Here is an 8,598-nt window from a genome sequence, read left to right on the forward strand (position 1 = left end):
TTGTCAAGACAGGGTTTCTCTGTGGACCAGACTAGCCTCGAACTCAGAGATCTGGCTTGCCTCTGTCTCCTGAGTGCTGAGATTAAAGGCGTGTGACACCACATCAGAATTCTTTTCATTATTTACTTTTTCAAAATTATTTCTAGAAAAAAATGTGGTGGCATATGCTTTTAAATCCCAGCACTCAGGGAGGCAGAGGTAGGCAGATCTCTGTGAGTTCGAGGCCAACCTGGTCTACAGAGTGAGTTCCAGAACAACAAGGGCTACACAGAGAAACTCTGTCTCAAAAATCAAACAAAGTATTTCATGGGGAAGAGATGACACCCAGGCCACCCCGTCTCTGCCCCCACCATACCACACCCCAAAGTGCAGGGCTGGACAGTGGACACCACTACCATGATCTAATATCCGATTAAAAGGTAGGAACGGTAGAACATCACAGTGGTGTGTGCCCTATGGAGAGAGGCAGAACTGGAGACTCGATGGCAGTGACAGGTGTGAAAGAGGGCTGAGGTGACATGGCGTCATTGCCCAGCAAGGTCAGCGGGGGCCCGTGCCACAGCCTGGAGCCTCCTCAGTTGCAAAGTCAGGCCCTGAACCTACCACCTGGCCAGGCCACAGGACCGCCCTGGCTCTGGGCAATGGCAGAGGCCTGAGATGAGGAAAAGTTCACTTCCTGAGTTGTAGAAGGAAGGACCACTGTGGTCCATGATGTCACCAGAGGCCATGTTGGTGTCTGTGGTCCATGCTGCTGCCCCAGGCCTCAGTGAAGCCTGAGATCCATGTGTCTATCAAGTCAGTGCTACTGACTGATGACCTGGTGATGTCCCCAGGCTTGGGGGAGGGGGCATGTTGATGTGAGTAGCAATTGTAGCCATCTGAGGCAATGATGAGGCCCCAGGTCTGTATAGCTGGTGAGGGTCATGAACCGGTTGGTGGTCTAGATTCAGACAGGGGCTGCGTTGATGTCTGTGGCCCGTGTTACCACCAAAATCCATGCAGATGTCTTCAATCTGGGCTGCGGCCCGAAGCCATGTTGATGTCTGAGGGTTGTGCTCCCCTCCCACCGGCCTGCTGCTGCTGCACTGACTCAGTTACCACTCAAGCCCAGATCCAAGGCTCTGAGGTGGCCCACCCCGACGTTTACCACATCTATGAGCTGCTGGAGGACTTGGAGGGCCAGCCTTGCAGAACCAGAGCTGCAGGATCTCCATGACTCAGGGCAACAGCAGAATACCCGAGAGGAGTCTCACAGCATAATGTCTGAGAGGAGTCTCGGTGAGGGTCCAGTATTGATGATGTAGCAGAAACCAGATGCCACGAACCAGACCAATGACTCATTGCAATGAACATTTGCAAGTCAACCGTGTGACACACCGCAGCTACCAATATCAGCACAACGATTTGTTTTATTTTAATTTTATTATTATTATTTTGTCGTTGTTTTTGAGACAGGGTTTCTTTGTGTAGCCTTGGCTGTCCTGGACTCACTTTGTAGACCAGGCTGGCCTTGAACTCACAGAGATCTGCCTGCCTCTGCCTCCCCTAGTGCCAGCACTCGGTGTGTGCCACTGTAATTTTATTATTTTATTTTCCTTTGAGGGTGAGGTTTCAAGGGTCGGGGCAGACATGGAAGGACTGGGAAATACGTGAGGTTGGTGTGCATGATATGAAATTCCCAAAGAATCAATAAAAAAAATATTATGTTGAGAAGAAATTATTTTCGTGTCTGTGTGTACCTGTATGTCTTTGGGCTTGCCACCTGCACGCAGTGCCCATGGAGGCGAGAAGAGGAAGTCAAATCTCCCAGAACTAAACTTACAGGCAGTTGTGAGCACCTGATGAGGGTGCCAGGAGCCAAGCTCAGGTCTGCAAGAGCAGTGAGCACTCCTACCTGCTGAGCCATGTCTCCAGCACCTATGTTTCAGAAATCTAACACAAATAGTCCAGAATCCTTCACACGCACAATTCAATTACAGAATTACACTGAATTCTTTTACTTGGGCTGCCTCTGCTTTATTCCCAACTCTGGGTCTCTGAAGACCATGGTTCCTTCCCAGCAGCTGGAAGAGAGTAAAATTTGGGGCTGGGGGGCAGTGTGGCAGATCACAGCTTACTTCTCTCAGAGGGAAGGGACCTGAGGACTCTGCTGGCTCTTCTGGAAGCCATGCTTTGCTTTGTGTTTGCTGAAGCTTGGCTATCCCCTCCATCCGAGGGACCCTCTTCATTTCCCTCAGTGGGCAGGCTGCCTTTTGCTCACTCCAGGGGCCCTAGGCCAAGCTCAGAAGACACCTAGAGCAAAGCCTAGGTGAAAAAAATTAGTGCTGAGGCTGAATGTTACACTGTGAGAAAGAGAGAAAGGAAAAAAAAATCATCCCTTCTCCCAACCAAGCCCCGGGCACCTCGCAGGAAGACCTGCACTGAAGCATAGATGCAGGGCAGGAACAGGGCCACCGGGGCTTCTGGGACTCCACCTGTGGGTGCCTGTTTACCCAGAGCTGGGAAAGAGAGACACGTGCAGAGAGCTGAGGAGGATGGAAGAGCCTGGAGCAGGACCAGGAGCCTTGGGCAAGGCCACAGGCAGTACGAGGGTCCTTGTCATAGAACAGCTGGACGTGCTGGTTAGTTAGTTCTTTGTCAGCTTGACACAAGCTAGAGCCATCTGGGAAGAGGGACCCTCGGTTGAGAAAAGGCTTCCATCAGATTGCCTATAGGCAAATCTTCATTAATGTTGGATTTATAGTTGAAGTGGGAGGGGCCATCTCACTGTGCATGATGCCAAGCCCTGGGGCCTGGATTGTATAAGCTCAGAAAATCATAGAGAAGAAGCCAATAAGCAGCATTCCTCCATGGCCTCTGCTTCAGCCTCTAGCTCCAGGTTCCTGGTTTAAGTTCCTGCCTTGACTTCCCTTCATGATGTGTAAGCGGAAATAAGCCCTTTCCTCCTCAGGTTGCCTTTTCTTTTCAAGATTTATTTATTTATTTTATGTATGTGAGTGCTCTCTCTGATGCCAGAAAGTGGCATCAGATCACATTATAGATGGTTGTGAGCCACCATGTAGTTTCTGGGAGTTGAACTCAGGACCTCTGAAAGAGTAGACAGTGCTCTTAACCTCTGAGCCATCTCCCCAGCCGCCCCCCCCATGTTGCTTTTTCTAATGCTGTTTTACCACAGAAATAGAAACCTAACTAGAAAAAAGCCGGGAGACGGCCATACACAACTTTAGTCCCAGTACTTGAGAGACAGGGGCGGGTGGATCTCTGGGTTTGAGGCCAGCCTGGTCTGTATAGTAAGTTCAAGGACAGCCAGAGCTACTCAGAGAAACTCTGTCTCAGAAAGAAGAAAGACAAATACCAGTTCGTTTGCTAATACCCTCCAGGGCCAGGGTGTGGGGTTGGCTGCCCCCAACCCCATGCAGGATTAGGGCTATGTCTTGGCCATGAGGCTGGACAAGAAGCTCCAAGACGGGTCTGTTGAGGGTCCCAGGCCAGAGGTTCGGAGGCTTTTGCTCTCAAACAGCGGAGAGCAGGAGCAGGGGTCGTGGCATTCAAGACTGGACTTGGGCTAGTATCTGTGAGCTGGCGAGCTCTGCTCCACTGCCCTGTCGTGGGCTAGTGTGAGCCTGGCCACCAGGTTTACTCAGCATTGAACACTTTTCCTCCAGCTGACTCTGTACTGTCTCGGACCTATAGGAGAGTCGTATGAATGATGGCACAGTGACTATCTGGCCTGGTACTTGGGTTCACCAGCTGCCTGAGTTCTGCCATCTTGTTCTCTGCTGACACACCTATGCCTACTTGTGCCATTGGCCCTCAGGATCCTTGAGGACAGATCATCCCTCGGGAAGCTGAGTACCCCACAAACAATGGTGTGTCTTTGCAAATTAACTGTCCTCAGCCTTCTAAACACCCTAAGTCATCTCTGTATGAACTCTAGCCAGCTGCCAATACAATGTAAATTCTGTGTGCACAGCTGTTATACAGTCTCAGGATCAGCACAGGTGAAGCCTGAGGATGGAACCCAGGACTTTGCTAAGGCTGGGTGTTCAACCACTGAGCCACACCCCCAGCCTTTTACCCTTTTTGATTATTTTAACTATGCATTTATTATAGTATTATATTATTATTATTACTATTATCAGTGTGTATGTGTGCATGAAAGTACAGGTGCAAATGTTCAGGGCATCATTTGGAGTCAGAAGATAACTTTAAGGAGTTGGTTCTCTCCATCCATCATAGATTTTGGGGGTCAAACTCAGGTTGCCAGTCTTGTACGGAAAGCACTTTAATCTCATCACACCCCCACCCCACCCCAGTCCTTTCTCTGACTTTCTTTTTTCTTTTTCTTTTCAAGACAGGGTTTCTTTGTGCAGCCTTGGCTGTCCTGGACTCGCTTTGTAGACGAGGCTGGCCTCGAACTCACAGTGATCCACCCGCAAGTGCAACCTGATTCAAGTCAGTGGTTTACACACGTTATATGCATGTATGGAATTGTTTGTTTGTTTGTTTGTTTGCTTGTTTTGAGACAAGGTTTCTCTGTGTAGCCTTGGCTGTCCTGGACTCTCTTTGTAGACCAGGCTCGCCTCGAACTCACAGAGATCTGCCTGCCTCTGCTTACAGAGTACTGGGATTAAAGGCATGAACCACTGTGCCCTGTTCATGTATGGAATTATTAAAGAAAAAAATTATAATATACAATAAAAGAGAGAAAGGAATACAGGCTGGCTCTTTACAGATAAGTACAATATAGGAGTGCATGAAGTGAAAAATAGAAGCCAATGAACTGTTAGCAATTAAGCTCACTGCTCTTTCAGAGGACCCCAGTTCAATCTCCAGCATCCACATAGCAGCTCACAACTGTAACTCCAGTTCCAGGGGCTCTGACACCCTCACACAAACATATATGCAGGTAAAACATACTGCACATAAGTTAAGAATAAATAAATCATTAAAAAAGCCAATGAACCAATCCCTTAGGAAATATCACTAGTAATCACAGTACCCACACCTTCATAGTTCCAAAGCAATGCGGCCAGAGCGTTGGGGTTGGTGGGTTTTTGTTTGATTGTTGTTTGAGGCGGGGGTCTGATATATCTCAGGCTGGCCTGGAACTCACTGTCCTCCTGCCCCACGCCTCCTTTGCGGTCATTTTTGAACCAAACCCTGCTGTGCTCTCCTGAAATAAATAGTTCGAAGACCAGCGTCTCCCTCTTGAGGGCTCTTACCGAATAATCAGGGAATCTTGCTGGGTTCAAAGGCAGTGGCCCTTCTTCACAAGGTCCAGCAGCCTCTTGGGTGCCCCCAGGGTAAAAACTTTCCCTCTTCCTACCTGTGCTCAGCCTGGGCTCCTGGAAATGGGAGTGAATGCAGTTTGTGGGTCCAGTGCGTCCCCTAGCCCAAAGCACATGTATCATTTACACGGCACCCCAATGCCTGGCCTCAGGCTTTCACCAATCCACACCTTGCCCACAGAGCGAGAGCATCACCTCTGAAGTACAGGTGTCCTCTCTGCCAGCTGCGCTGGCTGGGACAGACAGGCCTATCCTGATGAACCAGGTGACAGTTAATCCCATTGGCCCTCACACAGGAGGACGGGGGGGGGGGGGGGGGGGGGGGGGGGGGGGGGGCTTGGAACGATTTCCTGCTGTGGCTCTCCACTCATCTACAAACGTGTCCCCCTGGTCCCAGTTACAGGAGGGGTTGTTTTGAGAGTTGTTGAAGCATGGGAGTCAGACTGTTTAACTCAGTCCCCATAATAGCAAAAGACTGGGTGTGCGGGACTTAGTGACTGCTCAGTCAACATGAACTATCTCTCAGACGGCGCTGTTTTATAAAATTGAGGTGTTGTAGTCTGCGGCCCTGAGGCTGTTCGCTCCTCTGCTTATCACGCTCCTTTGCCTCCTGGGCAGAGCTTGGATCCTCCAGAGGAAAGTACAGAAGGCAGAGGATGCACCCAGAGGTCAGAACCTCTGCCTTTGCCTGGGTGATGCTTTCCTAGGTGAACTGAGGAAATGAGCTCTGGCCTGGTCCAGTTAGATCAGTTAAAACTGAACCACGGAACTGCAGCCTGCATTGCCACGGCTTTGAGAGCGTGTGTTTGTCTTTTCTCCACTGACTCTCAATCCATGGGGGATGACCACTGATGTCCTAACTGGGGAGAAGCTGTTGAAAGGTTAGCTTTCCCAGAGAGGCTGAAACATGTCCAGGAACTCTGCCACCACCAGTGGGCACAGCAAAGGAAAGTCTACTGAAGGAAGGGCCTGGAGTCACACAGACCCCAGCCATCACCTCTCCAACCTACCCATCTTTGCTTCTGCTCCTAAAAGCAGGGATTCCTCCCTACTCCTCCCTCCCCAACCCCAGTCAACATGGTAGTGGATTTGTCCTCAAAAATGTGCCTCCCAGCTGCCTTGCTCTGGAGCAATGCAGAAATTTAAGGTCATCTGTGGCCACATAGCAATTTTGAGTCCAGCCTGAGTTATATGCCCTCCCCCTCTTCCTCCTTTTCTTGTTCTTCTCTTTTTTTTGGTTTTTTGAGACAGGGTTTCTCTGTGTAATTCTAGCTGTCCTGGAACACTTGATCTGTAGACCAGGCTGGCCTCACACTCAAGGAGATTCACCTAGGATTAAAGGCATGTACCACCACCGCCCCAGGTATGACCCTGTCTTAATGTCACATACACACATACAAATACGTCACTCTATCTATCGCGATGTAAAAAGCCTGAAGACAGCTGGGTCATGTCCCTTCTGGAGGCTCCAGCGAAGAAAGATCTCTGTTGCCGTCACCTTGCCCAGCTCCCCCAGCTCCTACTTAGGTAGAAGGTCTTTCTTGAGATAACCCTCTCTCTTGTTTTGAAACTCATGGCTCTCTTTCTCCTGTTTCAGATCCTTGGGAGGGCCCTGGACCTACCTGGGTGACGGCTAAGGGACTTGCTTCCATCTTTAACTTTGTTTCCCCCAAAGAAAAAAACAGTTAGAGTACATACATGGAGTCCAGTCTATGATCAGCAGCATGAAAACGCATGGCTGGCGGCCTTTTCCTGCAGTAGAGCATAGCACATTCCGGATCAGAGTCACAGGGAAACTGTCCAGGCTGAAGCCTCGGGGGGCCCTCCCTTGCAAAACCCATGGAAGGACCCTGGCATTGAAGTTAATGAATGGAAATGTGCCCATTCTATATTTTGCGATAATTAATTAAAGCAGAGGTTAGCTGAAGTGTTGGACGGGCCAGGCAGAGAAGAGGGCAGGGCTTTCCCAGTGAGGTGTCCGGAGCAAGGGACAGCTCACACTCTCTTCCTGTCCCTGACCCTCATCCTTCCGGTTGCACTCCTCTGGCTTTATCTGCTCCCGAGATTGGAGGTTATGGTGGCTGTATCCCTTGGTGTCCTGGCCGTGCCCACACTTCCCTGGAGAGCTCACTTTGCTGCAGATCTTTGCAGTTCTAGCCACTCTAGGCCTCCCTGAGGAGCCTTGTCTTCCCCCACAGCCCACACCCCTGATACCATGTAACACCGGGGAACCTGCCAGAGTACCCTCCCTCACCTCACCAACTGATTGCTTTGCCCTCTTACGTGACTCCCCTACCCCCACTGCCTGCTCTGTTCTTCAAAACACCGCCACCATGTCACCCACACTCCTCCTGTTGTACCCTGCTCCCTCTTTCTGCTGGATCTCCTCAGGGCCTCCTACCCTTTCAGGCCCCCTACTCTCTCTAGCCCTCCACTTTCCCATTGCCAGGTTCTGCCCAAGCCGTCCCAACAGCCTGGAGCTGCCCCCATGGCATTATGGGAGCCTCACTCTGTTCCTCCAAAGCCATCTCCTTCCTTCCTCGGAGGGGTCTCAGCCCCAACTCCTCCTGTCCCTGATTACCCTCAGCAAGGCCTTGCTTCTTATCGAGGAAGGACAGGTACATGCAAGTTAGAGACTGAACTTTGCCTGCCCCGCCCCCGGCAGAGGTTCATAGCCCCTGGGGGCCTGTGGTCACAACTCTCATCCCCTGGAGGGTAGCAGTTGTGGAACAGGGTGGACGCTGTCCTTGCTTCCCCGGTGGGTGGCGTCTGATATGACCGGCCTCTTTTCCTCCTTCCTCATTGGCCACCACCTCTCCCTACATTCCTCCCACTCACCCTAGCCTTTCCTGGGTCTCTCATGCTCTCCGGTGTCAGCTTCCCCCTTCCCAGGCACTGCCTCGGCTGCTCTTCACTCTGTCCATCTGCAAGCCTCCCACCACCTCCTGTTCTGCTTCTGTGTCCACAACTGGACTTGACTGCCGGCGGGGTCACATCTCTCCAGTGGCTCCCACCTCACTGACTGAAGCCAAAGTCGCTATTTGCGCGCCTCCTCCCGCAGACGCCTTCTGGGATCGATTAGACTCACCTGTTCCCGCTGTATTGTTTCAGCCATTCTGCCTGTTCCTGGCCTGCGCCAGCTGTTTCTTTGGCATGGAAGAGTCTTCCTTTTAAAATAGGAATGCAAAAATAAATAAATAAAAATAATACGATTAGCTCCTTTCCTTGCCTCCTTCAAATATTTGCTTAAATGACTGCTTAGAAAGAAAGAAAGAAAGAAAGAAAGAAAGAAAGAAAGAAAGAAAGA

This window comes from Psammomys obesus, unplaced genomic scaffold, assembly GCF_907164565.1.
Source record: "Psammomys obesus unplaced genomic scaffold, mPsaObe1.curated_primary_1811, whole genome shotgun sequence".
NCBI lineage: Eukaryota > Metazoa > Chordata > Mammalia > Rodentia > Muridae > Psammomys > Psammomys obesus.